Consider the following 23,054-nt stretch of genomic DNA (forward strand, 5'->3'; position numbering starts at 1 on the left):
AAAGTACTACTAGCCTTATATATATTAACTAATGCAATGTTCCCAATAAGCCTGTGAACTATGTACTATTATTTCCACTTTACTGGTAAGGAAACTGAAGCACAGAGAGTTTAAGTAATTGACCCAAGACTACACAGGTAGTAAATGGTCAAACAAGGGTTATGTCTTTATCTATATCTAGCTCTAGAATTTATGCTCTTTTTTAGAATTTTCTTTTAATGTTTTGTCACAGAGACAGAGTGTGAGCAGGAAGGGGCAGAGATAGAGGGAGACACATATCTGAAGCAGGCTCCAGGCTCTGAGCTGTCAGCAGAGAGCCCAACGCGGGGCTCAAATACAAGCTGTGAGCTCATGACCCGAGCCGAAGTCGGATGCTTAACTGACTGAGCCACCCACGCGCCTCTAGAATTTATGCTCTTAACCACTATGTGTGTTAAATGTCAATGCTACAAATTAATTGCATACAAGAAGACAAGTAAGATGTGTGATATCCAAACAACTGGCAGAAACTGAACTGCCACAAAGAGCTCTCCAACAATTCTATCAAAGGTGGAAACATTCAGAGAGAGAGCTCCAGAAAAAGAGATAACATGGAGAAGAAATCAAAATAAAATAAGGTTGTTGATATAAATTTAAATAAAATATAGAAATTTGAAGAAAAACAAAAAAATAACTGAAATGATTGTCATTCAAGCAACAGCTAAAACAAGTGATACATGAATGTGGGAAGGATGGTGATGGAAAGAAATTTATAGTCACATTTTAACAAAAATGAAGAGTTGCAGAACTCTTCACAGATTGACCAGAGAATATTTTTTAAATGTACACGACATCGTGTAATTCTCAGTTTCAGAGCCCTCCACTGGCTTGGTCCATTCCTTCCTCAATGGCCTGCAAAGTTACAAATCATCTGGTTGGTTCCTGTCCAAATTTATACCTCCTCTCCTCCTCTCCCAATTTCCCTTGCTTACTGTGTTGTGAGTTCACTGAGATTTTCATCCCCAAACTCGCCTGAACACTCTCTCTTCGCTCTTTCTCCGGCACTCCCTAGATATGGTTCCTATTCATCATTCAGATCTAACAGCACTTCTTCAGAGCTGTCCTCCCCACATTATCTAAAGTGACCCGCTGTTATGCCCTAGCACTTTGCCTTAATTATTTTCTTCCCAATTATTTCAACTGTTTGATATTGCTTGTTTGTAAAAGTCATCTACAATTGCTTACAAAGTCATCAACTTCCCACCATAATTGCCTATTAAATGAGTCCTCCTCCGGTGACACCACAGAAATCCGTGTCTTCAGGAACCCAGGAAGTCTTGCATGGGATGGCACCTAAGGTCAGAAGTGTTTAGAAGTGTTAGAAGATGAACATGGGTTAGGCTTTAGTTTGGTAAATAGTGGTACTTTGTGAGTAAATCCCAAGGAATTTTAAATATAGAGAGAATATGGAGAGAGGTTGGAGTGTGGGTGACTCTCTTGCAGTCAGTCATACTGTTAAAAATCCACCAACGCTATTATTCTGAGTATCATCTATTTGGCCCTTTAGTTCCACTCGACATTCTTCTCCTTCTTGCCTGATGCCTAGGAGGTTGACCACATCAAAGGGTCTCTAGTTTTCCGTTTGGGAGGTTGGCAGGGATGGCATTGATTCTGGCCTGGGGGATAAAACACTCTCCTATGTGGTTTCCCTACATGCTGACCTCACCTTTGTAAATAGTCCTTTTATTAAATTCTGCTCACATTAGTTGGAATGTGCCATTTGTTTCTTGCTGAGACACTGACTAATACATATGCATTTCCTTTGAGCATTTCCAATTGCCAAGAGTACATACTTCATTTTTCCCCCCTTACAATTATTAATTGAGTGCTTACCATGTGCCAAGCCCTGTTCCAGACCATGGGGACTTTGCAGTGAACAAAATAGATGAAAACCACTGCCCTTGTGAAGCTTACATCCTAGTTGGAGATTACAATGAATAAAATATGGATGCAAACCTATGTGAGGTATAGCAATATGTATTATGGAGAAAAATAAAGCAGGGGAGGGGCACAGCAATGTTGAAGGAGGTTGAAATTGAAAACAGGATGCCCAGGGAAGCTTCCACTGAGAAGATTACATTTAAGTGCACAAATGAAAGAAGTGAGGGAGCTAGCCATGAAGGTTTCTGGTCATGAACATACCAGGCAGAGAGAAGAGCAAACACAAATGGCCCAATCACACATGGGCCTGGTATTTTCAAGGAGCCATGAGGAGGCCAGTATGATAGAATAGGATACGTCAGGGAGGAGAGGAGAGAAAATGAAGACAGATCCGGCAGGATCCCAAGGGCCACTGTAGAGACTTTTGATTTTACTCAGTGTGAAAAAAAGGATATTAGAAAGTTTAAAGCTGTGACACAATTTGACTTACATTTTACATTTGTTGTTGCATCTGGCTGTTTTACAGCCTATCTATGTGCATGGCTGTGTATTTTAGAATAAAGGAGGGCAAGCAAAGTTATAAATAAAAGTTACTTAAGAGGCACCTGGCTGGCTCAATCAGTAGAACATGTGACTCTTGATCTCAGGGTTGTGAGTTCGAGCCCCATGTTGGGTGTCTTTTTTTTTTCTTCACTTAAAAAAATCTTTAAAAAAACTTGTTTAAGAACTCAGTAGCAACAATCCAGGAGAATGATAACAAAACAATGCCCCAAACTCAGTTAGTGGCAATGGATTTTTTGATAACGAAGTATGAAATAGTTAGATTTAAAACATATTTTGAAACTAAAGCCAACATGATTTTCTAATGGATTCATTCATTTCACACATATTTATTGAGGGCTTACTATGGACTAAGCATTATGCTAGGTTTCTGGGATAGCACAGCAAACAAAACAAAGATTTCTACTCTCAGAAATTGAAACATAATAATGATACGTAGGCAGTAAACAGTAAGTCAAACAAATAAATAAAACATATAGTACATTACCTACTGTTAAGTACTGTCAGAAAAAAGTGCTTGGGTGAAGAAAGGAAACGGTGGTGAATTAGGGTAATAAGTGGTCAGGACATGCCTCCTTGAGTAGATGACATTTCAGGAAACAGTTGAGAGAGGAGCAGGAATCGGTTAAGCAGATACTTGAGGAAAGAGTTCTCTGGGCAGAGAGAAGAGCTAAAACAAAGTCCTTAGAGTAGACACATGCCCCAAGGCTTAAGGAACCCCAAGAAGGTGGTAGGGCTGAAGGGTATCAGTAAGGGACAGGGTATTAAGACTGGACATCAGAGGATAACAGGCTACAGGCTATCACAAGCCTCATAAGCCATGATAAGGACTGGGCTCACACTCAGTGCCCAGTGAGAGTTGCTGCAGGGTTTGGGTGGAAGAGTGGCAAGATCTACCTTTATTTTTCACTTTAATTTTTTTAATGTTTTATTTATTTTTTAGAGAGACAGAGCATGAGTGGGGGTGGGGCAGAGAGAGAGGGAGACACAGAATCCAAAGCAGCCTCCAGGCTCTGAGCTGTCAGCACGAAGCCCGACTCGGGGCTCGCACCCACGAACTGTGAGATCATGACCTGAGCCGTAGTCTGACACCCGCCTGAGCCACCCAGGTGCCCCATTTTTTATTTTTATAGGATTATTCAAGTTGCAGTGTTGAGAAGAGGTTCTCGATGTCAAGGTTTGAAGCAGGAAGAACTGCTGTGAGTTGGGATGTATGAAAAAGAAATAACCAGAGACAAATTTGCCATTTAAAGATGTGGAAAAACTGAGAGGAAAGTAAGTTATAGGGAGGATGGTGGGAAGATTAGGATCTCAGTAATGGACATATTAAAATCAAAATGACTGCTTGAGATTCATTCCTCACTTTTTTTTTTTTTTTTCTGTGTGGAGGGACTTCTAGTTTCTATCATTCCACAGCAGTAAGTTATTTAACAGATTGATTTAGAGAAAACAAGTGGACACATGCTCAATCAGCTTAGCCAGCTCTTTTACTCTCTTATTCTGCAGGGTGGGGGAAAATGTATTCTTTAACTCTGCAATGCAAATTTTAAAAAGTCAAGCCCTAGTGGGGGTGTCTATGTCTATTAAGCAATTGTGTTTGATTAGGTGAGTAAACTTAAATCTTTAGTGAAGTGTTAGTAAGTCTTATTTGCTATAATTCCATAGATGCTTTCTTCAAAGAGCTTTGTATGGAATGAAAGTCATCATTTGAATTTCCATATGATAGTCCTCGTGTCAATCTGACAATCCTTTTTGAATCCTGGGGGTGGGAAAAGAATGGTATTATTCCTCTTCTTCAATCTAAAGATTTAAAAAAATGAATATAGAGTGAATTTTACACTAAAGATTATTATTAAGAGGCAACCTTCACATCCAAGTCTTCTCAATTTTGAAGGTAAAATTGTATTTGACCTTTAACTAAAGATCAATTCCACTGGGTAACCAATTTGGACTGATTCCACTGGAGATCACCTAAGAGTATTCTGGCATTGTAAATGGCCATTAAAAGCCATCAGTGCTATAATTCTTCTAGAAACAGATAGTTATGTGAGAGTCATATGATGGTTATTGCTTTATGATTTAGATATTATTTAATGAACAGTTGGAAATATCTATCAAGTCTAACTTGACACAAGAGGACAGAGAGGACCTCCATCTCAGCCAGGACTACTTGGGAAAAATGCTGTAATTTCCAAAAGCATACCCTTCAAACTGACAATAATAGCATATTATCCATTTGCTTTACATCTTTCACTTAAAATTATCAAAACAGTTTGCAGTACTTGACTTCAGTTTTATGTGTTAACTAGAGTCATAGCTGTAAGTCATTGGGACCGCCCATCACTATCAGCACAGGTCATGATAGGTGAGGGGTTTTAACCTGTTTTGTGCCATTTGGGCAGCATTTTGAAACCTTCTCAGAATAATACTTTTACATATATAGAAGCCCAAGGTAAGAACCATATTGAAACATACTGTCCTCTTTCAAGGGTACCCACTTTTCGCATTTCGCTTAAACATTGTACCTATTCACAGGTTTGAAGACATTTCTTTTTCAAAGAGAATAACATTATTTTATTAGATTCTTACCATTGGCTTATCAAATTTTCACTTCATGTATGTTGCTCACAAAGTGTTACACAAATCACCTTCGCTGTGAATATGTTATGGCTGATATAAACCCATAACTCTTTGATTATTTGGATTTCTTCTTAGTCTTATTGATCCAAACCCCTATAAAGCAATGTTACTGGAAGTTTATAATTTACATAGAACATAATTGTGTTTTATAGCTTCCTCCAAATATATGCACATTTACAACTATTTTCATATTTAACCCATATTTCTTGAGCAAAGTCTCATGGACCCAATCACTCTTCAAGGTGCTAGGAATTCAGTTCTGAATCAGATAAAGTTAGCGAAAACAAGGGAAAGAAAATAAAGAAACAAAGAAATAAAGGAAGGAAGGGAAGAGAAGAGAGAGAGAAAGAGAAAGGCGAGGGAAAGAAAGGGAAGGAAATAGAATGTTAAATGAGGCGTAATGAAGGAATAAGAACTGACAGTAGCTGAGAATGAGACAGGTGGTCAGGAAAGGGCTTTTTGAGAAAATGACTTTTGAACAGAGAATTTGCTATACCAATCCCCAAAAATAATGTATTGTTTACAAAAAGCAAATTAGCTTGAACCCAGTGTGATCACGTTCACAAGCAAGGACCTAGGGTTCTGCCTTAGACTAGAAAGAAGGCGCGTCCTGCATCTGTCATTCCCAACGAGGGTAACTTCAGAGATGTCTATTGCAGAGACATGTCTGGCAGGGTTGAAGCAGGGGCTGCCATGTTCTCAGACTAGACATATAAAGGTGAACTTGGACCATAAATCGGTAGTCTCCCCAGAAGCATTTGACTTGAAGATATTTCTCCAGGATTTCAGCCATGCTGAAAGGACCTGAAATATGATTACTTGGTTTTCCTCTCTTCTTAGTTCACTTTGTACCAAAACATCAGCTACGTCAGAGGTAAGGGCCATGCTCCCTCAGAAACGTGTAGGGAAGAATGTTTTCTGGCTTCTTCTTGCTTCGGGTGACTTGCTGGCAACCCTTGGCATGTGGCTGTGACACTTCAATGTCTATCGTGTTGTTACACGATGTCCTCTCCTCATGCGTCTGTGTCTTCACGTGGTCTTCTAATAAGAACACCAGCCCACTTTACTCCAGTATATTCTCACGTTGACAAATTACATCTCGAATGACCCTATTTGCAAATAGGGTCACATTTGGAGGTCCTAGGAGTCGGGATTTCGATACATATTTTGGGGGGAATAGAATTCAACCTACAATAGTCATTTCTGGAGTTCACACAAAAATTTGCAGTACTTAGAAATCAGACAGAGTACCAACAGTATAGGCTAAGAATTTAGTTGGCTAACTATTTTAACTTTGGCATTACTATTTGTTGTATTGTTGATCTTAGGAGGGTCACTAAAATGTCTAGACTCAGTTTTCTCATCTACAAAATGGTGTGTTCACCTACTTTGCAGAACTGTGGTAAAAACAGAAATAATATAAATACATTGGGAGCACATAGAAGCTCAAATCCTTGTTCAATTGTTCTCATAAAGTATTTTTGGCATTCAAATACGAATTGTAAGACTAAATAGAAAGGTATGGCAAGTTATCCATCCTTAGGAAAAATTCGGGGTCTTGAGTCAAAATTTTTACTTAAATTAAAGCAAGAAATAGATGTATTTTCCTATTTCAAGTTCAGAACTCCATACTAAAATGTATCCTGATACACTTCCACAACAAGTTGAATTGAATCAAACCCATTAATGACATGAAAAGTCCAAGAATCACTCATTTTTTTTAAATTAGTGGTTGACATCAAAGATAATAGTCATTAGAGTTGCCAAAATGAGATCTATTTTCCAAAGAACTACTTGTCTTGAAGTTAAAGCCATGGCCTATAATTAAGAGCATACTCTTCAGCAAGCCTTGTGCTGACTATCTAATATAAATTATGTCCATTTCTGGTAGTCTATCATAGCTGTTTATAAAATATATAAAGCACATAGCATCGATATAGCATATCACAATTTATAATTATATGTTTAAGTTTGTGTTTACTTGTCCACTGTCTGTTTTACATACTAGATCTTAAGCCTCTAGAGAAATAGGGACTATGTCTCAACCCTCTAGCACATTGACTGTCACACAGAAAGGGCTCAATAAATATCAATTTAATGAATAAATGGATTGGTGAGTTTATTGACGAATAAAAACATTATTACTCTCTCCAGACATTCTCATTTGATAGATTTGCCTTCAGCAAAGCCAACACAGTAAGCTGTATATTTATTTACTTGTCCATTACATAGAAGTACTAGATAAATCCATGGAATTTTGTTGGCAGAATACTTTAAAATCCAGTAACAACATATTTTGGACATTAAGTATGGCATGATACTTTTTATAATTCTTCTATATACAAGGAAAGGTAGGCATCAGAGCTTTGGAGATGGAATACAGAGAAAGCAGGAAAGAAAACAGACACAAGATCCACAAAAACAGGATATAGCCAAAGAAAGTGAAAATGAGTAAGAAAAAGTCAAACAATATATAGGTGAAAGTGAGAGGCAAACGGAACCAAAGTGTGAAAAAAGATCAGACTAACATCAATATATAAATAAGCCAGGTTAGAAAACTTATGTGACATTTCACATTTTTATAATTTGGCCCAAAGTAACACGTTCTACCTTATTTTCCATTGCTCAGCTTGTTGATTAATATCCCCGGTAAATTTCTACCTCGCAGTGCTTGCTTCTGTCCTCCACTCTGCCAAGAATACTTCCACCTGCCTATCATTAGATTTCTCCTTGTATTCATTAAGGTTCTAATTTCTCTGGTACAGACTTCCCATTATATCTGTGTAAGAAGCGGAGACTCAGGATTAAGGAGACGACGTAAGTTCACACAGTTGGTGAAGCACGAGGGCTAGGGCACAGAAGGGTTGTTTCCATAGCATCACAAGGTCTATGATTTGTAGCATCCTAGCATCTTTTGCTCCAAGGTTTTAAATAGAGTACGTTATCCATCACCTGTGCCAGACAATGCATACCTGGGTCAACATAAGAAACAAGAAAAGTTAGTGGAAATCCATTAGATTATAGTTACCAGCAAATGAGAGGCAAACAAAGAGCTGTCTGCTCTATTTATGTCTTCCCAAGTATGCTGAACGAAGTCGATGGAAGAAAACTCCAAAGCAGTTGGTTAACACAAAAATAGCCTAAAAGTGCATAATATGTGATAATTCATAATGTAAAAGGATACATTTGCAGGGTATGCAAAAATATTGGATGATTAAATTCCTATTCAACTACGAAGTGATTTGCAAAATAGTATGAAAAGCATAATCTTGGGGTGATTTTCTTTTTTCCTTAAATACTCCACATAACCCCATTGATTTTAAAATGTAAAACTTTCCTGTTAAGGGAAATTCCTGTTAAGGGAAATTCCTGTTAAAGGAAAGCATACCCATGGGCATCTCAGAGAACATTCAGCAGTATTTTTAATTTAAAGAGTAGTACAGTTACACAATATAAAATCAGTATCCATTGGTTATTAAAATGTTCCGTTCCGATTTGATGTTTATAGAACTTGGTCGGCATTTTTCATTTACTTTATTTGAAGATCTGAATAGGTGACTATAAACTATAGGAACTTGTTTAGGAAGTACATCTTAGCATTATAAGTTAAATTTAATGAGTTGCCAATAAGGATATTTTTTTTGTCTCCCATGTAATTGAAGTGCCCTAGTTTCATAAATGGCTTAGAAAATAATAAAGCAGAACATTTTTATGACTTGACATTTAAGAAAAAAAAATCTGTTTCTCTAGAAAATAGGAATAAGAGGATTAAGGGGAATATTATAGGAAACAAAAAGAGATTTCCTGATAATTTTGTTCTCTAAGACATAAAAGAAAACTTCACTATACAAATATTTCTCCTTCACTTAAAGTTCTTTGGGTTGGAAAACACCTCAGAATGCATACATAACTATATATAGTCTCTCTCCTTATTTGCATGTATATACATACATATGCTATGTATTCTATATTACATGTAAGTATATATAAATAGCATATATAAAAATTAAAACCACATATAGAAATAAAATATTTCTATATGTGTTCCTCTTTCTCATTTTTAATATATAGAATCAAGTTAATCATTATTGGAATACCTCCTCTGAGGGCAAAAAATTCATCATTTCCTGATGTTGCTTATAGACACTTCCATCTACTCATTTATACCTCCATTTATTTGATAAGCATTTATCAGCATCTGTTATTGGGTACTTCAGATAAAACACACACACACACACACACACACACACACAACAACAACAACAACAACAACTTACAGTTCCTGTCTTGAAGGAAAACACAGCTACTATGGGAAGGCATATATAACAATGTGAATGCAGGGCACCTGAATGGCTCATTCAGTTAAACATCTGACTCCTGATTTTGACTCAGGTCATGATCTCATGGGTCATGGGATTGATCCCCAGGTCGGGCTCTGTGCTGACGGCACAGGGTCTGCTTGGGATTCTCTCTCTCTCTCTTTCTGCCTGCACCCCCCCGCCCCGACCCATGCTTTGTCTCTCTCTCTCTCTCTCTCTCAAAATAAATAAATAACATTACAAAAATGTGAATGCAATAATATATATTATTTGAGAAAAATGCTACTGAAGTAGAGAGAATACAGTTGGAGATGGAGTAGACAAAATAGAATCTTGTAAGGAAAGCTCACCTTCTGGAAGAATCTCAAAAGATGACATAACAGACCAAGTAGGCTTTTCAGGGAAAAGGCTTGGAGTCTTGGCACTGTGTGGGGCATGACAATTGCAAGGCCTGCCCCATGATTTGAATTTAAAATAAAACGCTTAAATATAGGTGAAGTTAAATGATTAAAAACAAAGAATGAGCAAACATATTGTCAGGTAAGTGTAAATATCAAGTAAACAGAGTTCACACAATTAATAGTCAAATAAAGTTCAAGGCAAAAAAAGCATTTTACAAGCCAAAATAGCTCTTTACAGAAATGATGAATTACTGTAATACAAATTCACAATAATATAAATATCTGATACTTAATAAAGTTGTCTCAACATTTGTATGAGAGGTTAAAATACATGAATGTGAGTTAACGTACTTACCTGTGTCTTTGACAGATCTTGCCAGCAAAAGTTAATCTGGATATGAAAGTCATGAATTTATACTATATACTGTATATACTACGTATTATTCTGCTATATATTGATTGATATTATAGTTATATAATTCTTTATATATTACTATATATTATTTTATCATATGATGGAGTTATTATTTTATTATATAATATGATAGAATTTTAAAAATTTTTTTTAATGTTTATTTTTGAGAGAGAGAGAGAAAGAGAGACAGAGCATGAGCAGGGGAAGAGCAGAGAGAGAAGGAGACCCAGAATCTGAAACAGGCTCCAGGCTCTGAGCTCTCAGCACAGGGCCTGATGTGGGGCTCGAACTCACAAACTGTGAGATCATGACCTGAGCCGAAGCCGGATGCTCAACCGACTGAGCCACCCAGGCACCCCTAATATGATAGTATTTTTATGTCATATGATAGAATTACATACCACACATTCTAACCTACAAAGAGAAAATATACCTTGTTAAGCACCACAGATCTTTTATAAACTGAACAAAAATTAAGAAAAAACTATTCAACAAATTTCAGAAGTTAGTTAATGGGTCATATTACCTGAAAATAATACAATGAAACTAGGTATTATTAAGAAAAGTTTATCTTTATAAAAAATGCTTGGAAAATAAACAAAAATATCATAAGGAACTTTGAGGTCAAAGCAGAAATTAAATTTGTCATAGCATTTATATAGAATAAATGTTAGAGTACCACATGTTACATTAATGGAATACAGCCAAATCTCCACCTAGATGAGAATTTATGACTCTAAATGCACATATTTTATGCAAGAAATACTAGGTGTGAAAGAATTCAACATGCAACTCAAGTAGTCACAACAAACTAAAACAAACATTAAATGAGTAAAGCAGGATAAAGGAATTAAAAATAAGAAATACAAACAGAAACGCATGAATTAGAAACCCAAAAGGTAGCAGAATGGAAACATAAATATAAAGATGATTAAAAAAATAGTCAAACTTGGCAATGTCAATTGAAAGAGAGGAAATAAACTTGGAAGAAATCACAACTATGAAACATTATGAATAAAAGAGGATTAGATTAAAATTATAGGCAGTATTATTTTTAATGTAAAATCACTATGAATTAAAAATTGGAAACATTGGGGGCGCCTGGGTGGCTTGGTTGGTTAAGCGTCCGACTTCGGCTCGGGTCATGATCTCACGGCCAGTGAGTTCGAGCCCCGCGTCGGGCTCTGTGCTGACCGCTCAGAGCCTACAGCCTGTTTCAGATTCTGTGTCTCCCTCTCCCTCTGACCCTCCCCTGTTCATGCTCTGTCCCTCTCTGTCTCAAAAATAAATAAACGTTAAAAAAAAATTGGAAACATTGTCATAGAATGTAAAAATACATTAATTATCAAAACTAACTTAAGACAGGAAAATCACATGAAGACATCTAACAAGTGTACAGTTTAAAAAGACAAACCAAACATATCTCCACAAAATGTGGCCAGGGAAGTATGATACAGATGAATTTGTGGGAAAGATATGTCAGGATCATTCTTATGCTATTTAGACTGATTCAGAACATAGAAAATAGTTTATGAAGTGGAGAAAAGATTGATCCCAAAACCCTCAAAATACCATGCTGCAACCTTGTTTAGGATTACAGGTGTGAAAATCTTCAGGGAAACACCATCAATTTTGGCCTCATATAACGTTAAAGATGTAATATAAGATGATGAAATGGACTGGGTCTAAAAAATTCAAGGGCTTATCTTACACCGCTTACATTGTATTGCTTCTATTACATTGTTCATATAATATTACATTGCTTGTATTAATATATCATATGCATGTATAATCAGTTGTTCAAAAATATTTTGAAAGTTGCTCAAAACACACTTGATAAAAATTAAATGTTCACTTATGAACATTTTGAATAGAGACTACTTTTTATACAATAAAGAAGCATTTTATTAAATAGCAAAACAACATAAAGAGAAATGGATGCACAGATATTGGCAAAGAAGAAAAAAAATAATTATGTATTAATGATATTATATCCCTAGACAAATGAATAGAATCAAGTGAAAAACAATTACCAACAGATTGAAATGCTTTTAGAATGATTAGAGGGGTGCCTGGGGGGCTCAGTTGGTTGAGCGTCCGACCTCAGCTCAGGTCATGATCTCACGGTTTGTGGGTTTGAGCCCCACATCGGGCTCTGTGCTGACACCTCAGAGCCTGGAGTCTGCTTCGAATTCAGTGTCTCCCTCTCTCTCTGCCCCTCCCCCGCTCATGCTCTGTCTCTTGCTCTCTCAAAAATAAATAAACACGAAAAAAATTTTTAAAGTATTATGGGAATAATTTAGTGGTAAGGTACATTTTTGTTTTGTGATTTCAATGTGACTGCACCACACTCAATATTTAAATCTGTTTATTTACATTTCCAAGAGAATCTCATCCTTTCAATTTCTTAAATTCTACATAATTCTAGTTGATTCCACTTCATTTGCTTTCTTTTCCTATTAATCCTCTATCTCATTAGAAAGCTGTGTTACAGCATCAACCTTTTTGCCTGCTCTTTTATTCTTTGCACCTGATCTTAATTACAACGTGGTCCTTCCTAAAGGGTTCCATTTTCGTAAGTGGCAGGTGCTGTAAAACACTCCTGCAGAAGATCTCAAGGTATGAATTCAGTATCCAACTCACTCCAACACGCTTCGTATGACCTCTATGTGTTCATCTCCATAAAGAAAAAAACGAAACAAAATAAAATCTAAACCTGCTACTTCAAAACACATGCCATCTGGCTAAATCATTCTATACTCCTCTTCCTGGTTATCATCCACAAACATCTGGGTTAATCCTCTTATTCAACTACAGACTTTGGCCCTTAGTTCACAATGCCTTTCCATATGAAATCCTACTGTGGTCCAGGGTGACTTTTACGCGACAGAGAGAATGCATCCAATATTGGCCAAAAGCCACAACATGGCTATTACTTGGACTTCCTCCTCTTCAGGGAAAACCTTCTCTCTGAAATAAATAACTCAGCGCCTTCACTCTCTCTCCTTGACCTCCCATTCTTTCAGCTCCTGAGCACAACTCTTTTTAGATCTCTTCTTCTACCTAGTTGGAGCACCCAAGTCTGTGACTGTAACTGGCTGTACATTCAAATCACCCTGGGAGCATTAAGAAAGTGTGGATGCCTTTTGTCCCATCAAAGATCAATTGTTTCAGAATCTCTGAACTTTGGTATTAAGCAGCCTAAGTACGGTGCAGGCAGGTTAAAGAACCACTGCCCTGGGGTTCTTCTGTCTCTACTTCCATTTCTCTCTTCACTGTCTTTCTTATCCAGCTTGGATTCCAACTGTCATCATTTAAATTTGCTCATTTGTCAGTAACTCCCTCTTCTGGGTCCCTTTTGTTGTTCCCACCTGGCAAAGTTTAACCCCCATTGAAAACTAATGCCCTGAGCTTTTTGAACACTGCTAGAGGGAACACACACAATCTTGCACGCTGGTATCATCACTAATTTGTAGTCACCAATATACATAGCTGCTCTATGGTCTTACTGTGTCCACAATAAGCTCTTTTTTCCCCCTTTTCTCTTTGGCACTGTGATAAACCATCTCCATTTTTTTTTTTCAAATCTCTAACCCCATCACCTCACTCATCTTTCATGGATGTCCTTAAATGACAACTTGACAGTAAGAACAGAATCCTTTATATGGAAACTCCTGAACTACCACAACCTCAATAATATGCTTCTGTACAAGATTGCCTCTTTCCTTCTATTGCAATGTAAGAAGTGTCCTTCTTCCTATCCAAGGCTCACCTCTCAACTTGTTTCCAGAGTCCCTCTGGCTCCTTTTCAAAGGTTTTGCTTTGAAACTTATCCATAGATAATTTGTCTAAGGGAACAGTTGCAGCTTGGATTTGACTATGGCTCCTCACTAATTGCCTGAATGACCAATAAGCATTTGACCTAATATCTTCATACTCTTTTTTACCTGTAAAATGGGGGATAGAAATATTCTTATTGCATAGAGTGGTGGTGAGAATCGAAAAAGTTAATATTTATAGACGTTGGAAGAATAAGGACAATAACAGTGGTTGATAAACTATCCCCTCATTCCTATATACTTAATTTCTATGACCATATTCACTTCTTCTAATCAGAATCTACACACACTCTTTAGAAAAAAAATATCATCTTCACGTTCTACTTCAGTAACCAGCATATTTTTCTCTTCGCATTCACAGCCAAACATAACAGAAAAGTCTGAATTTTGTCTCCACATCTGTTTCTCCTTTTCACTCCACAACCTTCTGAAATCTGGATTCAACTTCCCCCACTCTGCTGAACCTGCTCTTGTCAATGTCAGCAATGATGGCCTTGTAGTTAAATCCAATAAATAATTTCCAGGCCTTATCTACCTGAACACTTGGCAGAGTTTGACACTATTGACTGCTCCTTCTTTCTTGAAATGCCCTCTTCTTATGACTTATCTCTTACTGCACTCTCCTTGTTTGCCTTATACTTCTCTGACCATTTCATTTTCGTCTCTTTTGTGAGCTTCTCTTTCTCCTTGGTCTACCCTTTAATTATTGGCAATCTTCAGAATTCTGCCCTAAGCCCTTTTACCTTCTTATTTTAAAAAATCCCCCAGCTAATATTTTCTGCGTCCAGGGCATCAATTTCCATCTATAACACGATGGGTCCCACCCTATCAATCTCCAACTCAGAGGAGGAAATACAGGGCGATGTTTAAGAACATGAATTCTAGAGATTGTAGACCTATGTTCAAGGTTTGTATTCATACTCTGCTAGTTACTACACATGCGATGGAGAAATCACTTCACTTGTCTAAGCTTCGGATCAGTTCTTTGTAAAATAACGATATGAATTATTTTCTTTATACACTGTATGATAAAACAGGTATACATTGCTTAGGAGACTTGTTTATGTAAAAAAAATATTTAATATATTTTATCTATTGCTGATTACCTCTACCTTTAGATCTTTCTATTAGCCTGTATGACAGCTGGCTATTTGGCACAACCATTTGATTGCCCATGAAGTCCCCGAATGCCAAATCTTAATATATTTTCCCTAGCCCCCTTCTCTTTGTATATTAGGTGACATAGTGACCCAATAAGAAGTTAATTCCCAACACTAATCCTCTTATTTGATATCTTTTTCATATCTGTGCATTTGTAGTTATGTCACCCTTTCAATTTCTAATACCGTTTATTTTTTCTCCTTTTTCTTTTGATGAATCCTCCCAGAGATTTATTTGTCTTCAAAGAACCAACTTTTATGTGTTTCAAAATAATTTTATAATTGTTTTGCATTTATTGATTCTGTTCTTAAGTTTATTGTGTCCTTTCTTTTTTTGTCAAAGTTTCTATTCCATATTCTTTAGTTTCACACTTAACTCATTAATATTCAGCTCTTCTTTTTTTAATATGAGAACAAGTAAATTGCCTTCTAAATAAGTTTTTTTGTAAATTTTAAAAAATGTTTATGTATTTTTAAGAGAGGGATGGAGGGCGAGTGGGGGAGGAACAGAGAGAGACAGGGAGATAAGAATCTGAGGCAGGCTCCAGGCTCCATGCTGTCAGCCCAGAGCCCAATGTAGGGCTTGAACTCACGAACCATGAGATCACAACCTGAGCTGAAGTTGGACACTTAACCAACTGAGCCATCCAGGCACCCCTCTAAATAAGTTTTAATAGTTTTGTCATTTAGTCATAACAGTATCAGAATAATACATGAATTATTTATGGGTGTGTGTGTGTGTGTGTGTGTGTGTGTGTCTAATATATTTTTTTCATTTAGTGGCCTTATATTGACCATAGTTTGAAATTTGTTAAATCCTATATTATTATCCTGTATATAATTTTTATAAATGCTTTATATGTTTGTAAAGAGTTCATATCCTCTTATTCTTGGGTGCAGGACTCCATAGAAGCTTATTATCTCTAGATTAATAATTTTGTTCAAATTTTCTACATTTTTATTTATTACCTTTCTCAGATTAATTTGTCAAAAATTGAGAAATGTTAAATTTGCCACAAGGATGAAGGATTTATTAACTTTTATCAGTAACTTTATCAGCATTATATTTACTCTGAGATAGTTTTATTTGGAGCATATGAATATATCATTATTAGAGATCCTGATATATTGAGCCTCTTATCATTATGTGATAACAATTTACATTCCTAAAAGTATTTTAAGGATATATTTTTATTTTAAGATATATTTTAAGATATATTATATTATATTTTAAGATATATTTTTCTCCTATTAAAATATTATGTCAGCTTGCTTTTGGTATTTGTTTTGCATATCTTTTCCATCATTTTACTTTAAGCCTTCCCATGTCTTTTATTTTACGCCTTGTCTCTATAAACACAATATAGTTCAAATTAAAATCTCTGTTTCATGATAAGTATAATACATGTATCTTTGTGATTATGATATATTATGTCTGTTTCTACTCTTCTTAATTTTTGTTTTTCTTTTACCATCTTTCTTACTATTTTAAAATTTGAGTTCATATTTTCTTTTTTTATAAGACTTTATCTTTTATCATTCAAATTTATTTTTAGAAAGTCCAAACTAAAATAATGTCTTAATTTCCTTCATAACAATTTAACAGCCATGGGACCCAATAAATTGATCATTCTCCTAACTTGCATAATTTGTGCATGTCATGTTTTAGTTTCACTTTCCCTCCTCCTTCAATATATTCTTTAAAATTTTATTTAATCCAGTTTCTTGTGTTGACTTCTCTGTTTTATTCATCGGCACATGGTTATTTTACACTCTTCTTGAAAGATAAATTTTGCTGGCTATACCATTCTAAATTAACAGTTTACCTTGCCACTTAAAAATTTTTTTTAATGTTTATTTATTTTTGACAGCGGGAGACAGAGCATAAGCAGAGGAGGGGCAGAGAGAGAGAGGGAGACACAGACTCTGAAGCAGCTTCCAGGCTCTGAGCTGTCAGCACAGAGCCCAAGGCGGGGCTCGAACTCCCAGACCGCGAGATCATGACCTGAGCCAAAGTCGGATGCTCAACCAACAGAGCCACCCAGGCACCCCTACCTTGACACTTTAAAGATATCTTACAACTACCTTCTGGCTTCCAATGATGTTCTAATTATTCATTTGTCAGTCATCTGTTCTTTCTCTTTGGCTGCATTTTAATTATTTAAATTATTTTTATTTTATGGTTATAAAAGAATTATATTCTACTTTTTAAGTTGAAGATAATTTAATGTAGGAGTCACTAGAATAAAGAATAAAAGATGGATCACCACGATGGACAATGGATCTGGAATCAGAAGTCCAGGATTTGGGTCCCTGCTATGTCATTTCTTAGCTGTGTGATGTTGAACAAATCACAAAACCTCCTTACATCCCAGAATCCCCCTTGTTCAAGGGAACAATATCACCCTTAAACAATTGTCAAGAGAACTGAATGAGACAGATGCAGAAACAAGGAACTCCGTGCCTAGTTCAGAGAAGTACTCAAGAGATTATGCCAAGTCAAGAAAAGTCCACTTATAAACCTCTAATTTGGATTGAGAGTTGTGCACTGTTCATGAGCTGTTAGAGTTGTCAAAGTCCAGGGAAGCAGTCTGATAAAGTTATATAAGTCCATCACCCAAAATAGCTAACATTGTTGAACACTTACAATGTCTCTTAGACCGTTTTTAAAGGTTTTTCATTGTCTTTATTCTTCTGTAATTTTACTGCAATTTGTTTCAGTTTCAATTTTATGTTTATCTTGTTTGAGGAGCAGGATGTTTCCTGGATTTGTGGATCTATATTTTCATCAATCCTGAAAAAACTATTACGACTTTCAATATTGTCTCTCTTCTATTCTCCTCTTCTGGAACTGACTTACATACATGCTAAAACTACTTGTATTATCCTTTATATCTTGTAGCCTCTCATTCATACTTCTGACTTTTTTTTTTTTTTTCTTTTTGGCCCCTCTGGTTCCTATCAACTATTTTTGGATATATATTCTAGTTCACTAATTCTCTCTTCAACTCTAATCATTCTTTTTAATTTAGTCAATTGAAGTTTTTATTTCAGCCACTATATGTTTAGTTTTAGAAGTTATGTAGTTAAAAATACATGTATCCAGGGACGGCTGGGTGGCTCAGTAGATTAAGCATCTGACTTTGGGTCCAGTCATGATCTCAGGATTTGTGAGTTCAAGCCCCACCCATGTCAGGCTCTGTGCTGACAGCTCAGAGCCTGGAGCCTGCTTCAGATTCTGTGTTTCCCTCTCCCTCTGTCCCTCTCCTACTCACACTCTGTCTCTCTCTCTCTTTCTCTCTCTCAAAAATAAATAAATGTTTTAAAAATTAAAAAAATATATCTGTTCATTTCTAATAAACTTTTAATTGAGAAATTTAAGACTGAAGTGTGTAGCTCATTATGTCTGAAGTGCATGCACTTCTATATTCAGTGCCTGAAATTTCCAACAGCTGCAGGGATTTTTAGTTTAATTTCTTGTTTTTGTCTTTCTGCTGATGCTCAGACATAAGGGATTGCTTTCTTTTGTTGAGTTATGTGTTTGTGGTTTGAACGTAATCAGTGACAGACCTATGAGCGTAAATTAAAAGCTGGAAAGTATTGGGGCTAAAGAGCCAATGAAATTCAGAAATCTGGGAGCATTTCAGCCCTTTCTGAGGACCTAGGCTCAGCACTAGGAGCTGAAGTCCCTCTTCCCAACTTCTTAAAATCTCCTGATGGCATTACTGCTATCGCTGATTCCTCAGGGGATCAAAATCACTGATCTTCCAGCAGCTGATTTCCTCCTGGTCTTTTAGCCTTAGCCTCGTCTTCAGTCCCAATTTACACATGCTCTTTGTTTCTTTGTAGCTTCCTTCCTTAGTTCCTTGATTTCTGTGTTTCTGTCTTTCTTTTTAATAAGAAGAAATGGAGAATTTTGGAACTGTCTCTCCTCCTGAAAAACTACGGATGCCTCAAATATATTCATTGCAGGCTTTAGTTGTTTTTGCTGCATTCTGACTCTTCCTTAATCCCCAGATCCAATCAACTATGTATTTATATCAATTCATCTTCCAAGCAAATGAACAAACAAAAAGTCAAAAGCCATGAACCTCTAACATCTACCGTTTCTCCCTTTACGTACTGCCATATTCCTGTAAAGATTACCACCATCTCCCACCTGGATTGTTTTAACAGTCCCCTAACTTACTTCCTGTTTCCAATCTGGTTTACATCCAATCCATTTTCTTCCATGCAATTAGAGTCCTCTTACTAAAGTGCAAGTCTAAACATATATATTTACTACTTAAAACCATCTAACATCCTCTCTTTCAGACACAAGTTTTTCATGGTTTTCTCCTGCGGTCCCAGATTAAATGACCGTTGCTTACATTCTGATGTTATTTCTTACCAGCACGCCCCCTGCCTCTCACATTCTATACTACATTCAATATAAACCCTTCATCTTGTTTTCTTGTATTATGCATTCACTCTCTTCCCTTTTGACCTCTGGGTAAGCTATCCCCTCTTCCTGATACCGTCCTCCTTACAGATCACTAACCCCATCTCAGTTTCCCATTGCTGGTTAACTGCTCCCCTGAATAGACTCTATTCATCTTCCATGGCCGAACTTAGTCTTCTGTTACAGCACTTACCACACTTTATAGTAATTTCTCTTTACTCGCATGCATTCCCAGTTAGACTATACATCCCATGAAGACAAGAGCTGTCTACTTCATTTATTCTTGTGTACCAGATACTTAGTCAAGTGCCTTGCCTTTGGGCACTGGATAAATATTTATTGAATGAATGAATGAATGAAAGTAAGGATAGTTGCACAAATAGCAAGAGAGGAGCTCTGAAAAGAAACAGAAATGAAATTTCCAGTTACAACCACAGAGTCTCTAATTCTTACTTCTTTCTTTATCAAATATAAACCTCCATAAAGATTTCTTAAATAAATGCCTTGCATGTAATAAGGGTTCATTATTTTATTCAAGAAATAAAATATTCCCTAGTTACAATTGGTGATATCCCTGCATTTCTCTAGATAAAGTTTATAATAAAAACGAAATGGTGAAAACCCTTGGTTACTTGATGTATTGAAATATTTTTTCCTTATCATTCATATATAGCATAGTCACCATTATTTTATCTTAGGTCTGTTTTCACACAAATTATCCTAATTGGTATTTGAATCCTATGATTCTCACTTAGCCAGAGTCCAGCTTAGCCACAGTTTCCCACATTCTATACCACCCACTGTCTCTATCCATTTTGTGCTGTCAGAGGCACATCAAGCAGCCTCTGAGTGTAATCACATCAAAATCGATTTTCATGGCTGAGAGAAAAATAATGGAAATTTCTCTAATGTAGTAAATGTATGTGTTCCTTTTGGTTAACCAAAATAGACTATATATCAGACCTGTCAAAATTAAGTTTTCTTGATTCAGTGCTCTCGCACCGACTTGTATACAAATTATAAAGGCATGCCGTGGAGCACCATGACGCAATCTTCCTGCTTCCCCGGTCTGCTTCTGCATGTCTCTCAAATGAATAATCTCACCAACTTATCAAGCTACAACCTGATGTACAGTCTGAATCCCCAAGCAACCTGCTCCATGTTAAGATAGAACCTTAAGCTTATTCTTTTTAGACCAATTAATTCTCCTATTAAGAGATGTGCCCAAACAGTAGCCACGGTGACATTTGGAAGGGCTCAGAACCAAATTCAAATACCATCTTTTTGGACTTTTTCCAGAGCCTAATTTTTCTTTCCTATAATCATTTGTCCCAAGGATCACATGCTTAGGCTTTTATTAGTGTTCAGTTCTCTGAAACCATTCAAGGTGATCAACCATGTTCAAATTATAATATCGAAGGGGTGGCCATCCTACATATATTTCTTTATATCATGTTCTCTCAAAGCAGATATATCTTGAAAACACTTAGGACATATCCCTTTTTGGTTTCGTGGTAGGTGTAGTCATAGCTGCATGATGATGCTGGGAGTAAATTTTTATCTGAATGATGCAGGTTAACAGTCTACCTTCTTTTGTGTGTAACAATCCTCTACTAAATTTTGAGTAGCAAAATAATTTTTAAAAGATGGCTTATAATAATTGGTAGTGTTTGCATTACGAAGGATGGAAAAAGGATTCGATATGTTAAAAAACTGACTCATGATATATTTCTGAAAGTTGCTGACCAATCAACCAACTCTTTTATTAGCATCTAACAGCCATTTATAACCAGCAAGAAGTAAACCAAAGATTTCTTTGAGTTTAGTACCCCTAATGTATTATGCTGAAATTCCAGGTTTTTATTTCTTTTGCCTAAAAGAGGCAAGAACGAATGTACACTAAAATGTGCGTCTTATAAAAAATATGCCAAGATGTGTTCCAAAGAAACTTCAAGCATTGTGGATAATCTCATAAAAACAAAACAAAACAAAACAAAGCTTTTCTACCATCTATCCTGTTAAAATCATGGTTTATTTCATAGTTCTATTTTCTTGAGTTTAAACTAATTCTTTTGAGGCTCGTATGAGAGTAAAATCAATTCTTAGAGTTTGGTAGTCATGAACAGCAACGAGAAATTAGTTTGCATGTTTGGTAATGGAAACCTTTTTAAAAGCCAGATTGCTGTTTTTAAACTCTTGGGATTTTTGAATAAGGTGACATGGGAACATATATGAGTAGTCTGTTTATTTAACATTCAAATTTATGAATCTCCAATCATTTGATTGTACAATTAATATTTAGTAAGAGTTGTTTTGTTTTGTTTGTTTTTAAATAGCAGACAACATGGCATAAAAAACATGAGACTTAGCATCGAGAGTTTTGTGTTTCAACTTACGCCTTTTAAATCTGGCGCATCAACCAAACAACTCTTAGCAGGTGCACAAACCCCTTTACAGTGCTTCTTTTTAAAACTTAAAAAAAAAAAACCCACAAATTTCTTGAGCTTTAATTCTATACGTAGTTAATAAAATATATCTTATTTGTTTTTATATCTTTAAAAAAACCTTTAATTAATTAATTAAGTTTTTTTGGCCTTTCTTTGAAACTTCTTTGAGGAATTTAGGATTTTAAACACCTGATGGCAGAACTTTGATTTTACATGTATAATAATTAACTGTAGACGGAAATAAAACCTGAACGAAATTTGATAACATTCGCCTTCAGAGATCAATGAAAATGTCGTAAAAGGCTAAGCTAACCTAAACAGGGTGATAAGCAATCCATTCTTACTCCTTAACAGACCTTCAGTTCCAGACATCCCCACTTCTGGGTGGCATGCCTGATGTAATGCACATTAGCACAATTGATAGGAGAATTGATCCAGTACAAAGGCGAGAAGGAAGAACTGACAGAGGAAGGTTTCCTTCTGGTAACCTTCTTAAAGGTTTCAATTAAATTTGAAAAATATAATTTCCTAGCTAGTATTTAACAGTAGAAATTGCTTTACCTGCCCAGGTGTCATAATGACAAATGTCCCTTGTGATCTACAAATACTTTCTAACTAGGGTAGTTATATAAATTATTAGTAAACCACCATTATAGTATAATTCTTTTGTAATGTTTATTTTTGAGAGAGAGAGAGACAGAGCATGAGCGGGGGTCAGAGAGAGAGGGAGGCACAGAATCCGAAGCAGGCTCCAGGCTCTGAGCTGTCAGCACAGAGCCCCACACCGGGCTCGAACTCACAGACTGAGAGATCATGACCTGAGCCAAAGTTGGACACTCAACTGACTGAGCCACCCATGTGCCCTTATAGTTAATTATTTTACTTGTAGATCCTTTGGTGGATGCAGGGAT

At 36.2% G+C, this 23,054-nt stretch overlaps 1 long non-coding RNA gene across 1 annotated transcript; it reads right to left on the reverse strand.

Moving 5' to 3' along the window:
* Positions 1-3,979: 3,979 nt before the first annotated feature.
* LOC132693349 (uncharacterized) lies at positions 3,980-19,606 on the reverse strand. The gene is made up of 3 exons (XR_009616747.1): positions 19,445-19,606; positions 7,732-8,093; positions 3,980-4,240 (listed from the first exon to the last, which is right to left on the reverse strand). It is a non-coding gene; the product is annotated as an uncharacterized LOC132693349 (long non-coding RNA).
* Between the last annotated feature and the right edge of the window lie 3,448 nt (positions 19,607-23,054).

This window comes from Panthera onca, chromosome B1 (assembly GCF_046562875.1).
Source record: "Panthera onca isolate mPanOnc1 chromosome B1, mPanOnc1 haplotype 2, whole genome shotgun sequence".
In the NCBI taxonomy this organism is placed as follows: domain Eukaryota; kingdom Metazoa; phylum Chordata; class Mammalia; order Carnivora; family Felidae; genus Panthera; species Panthera onca.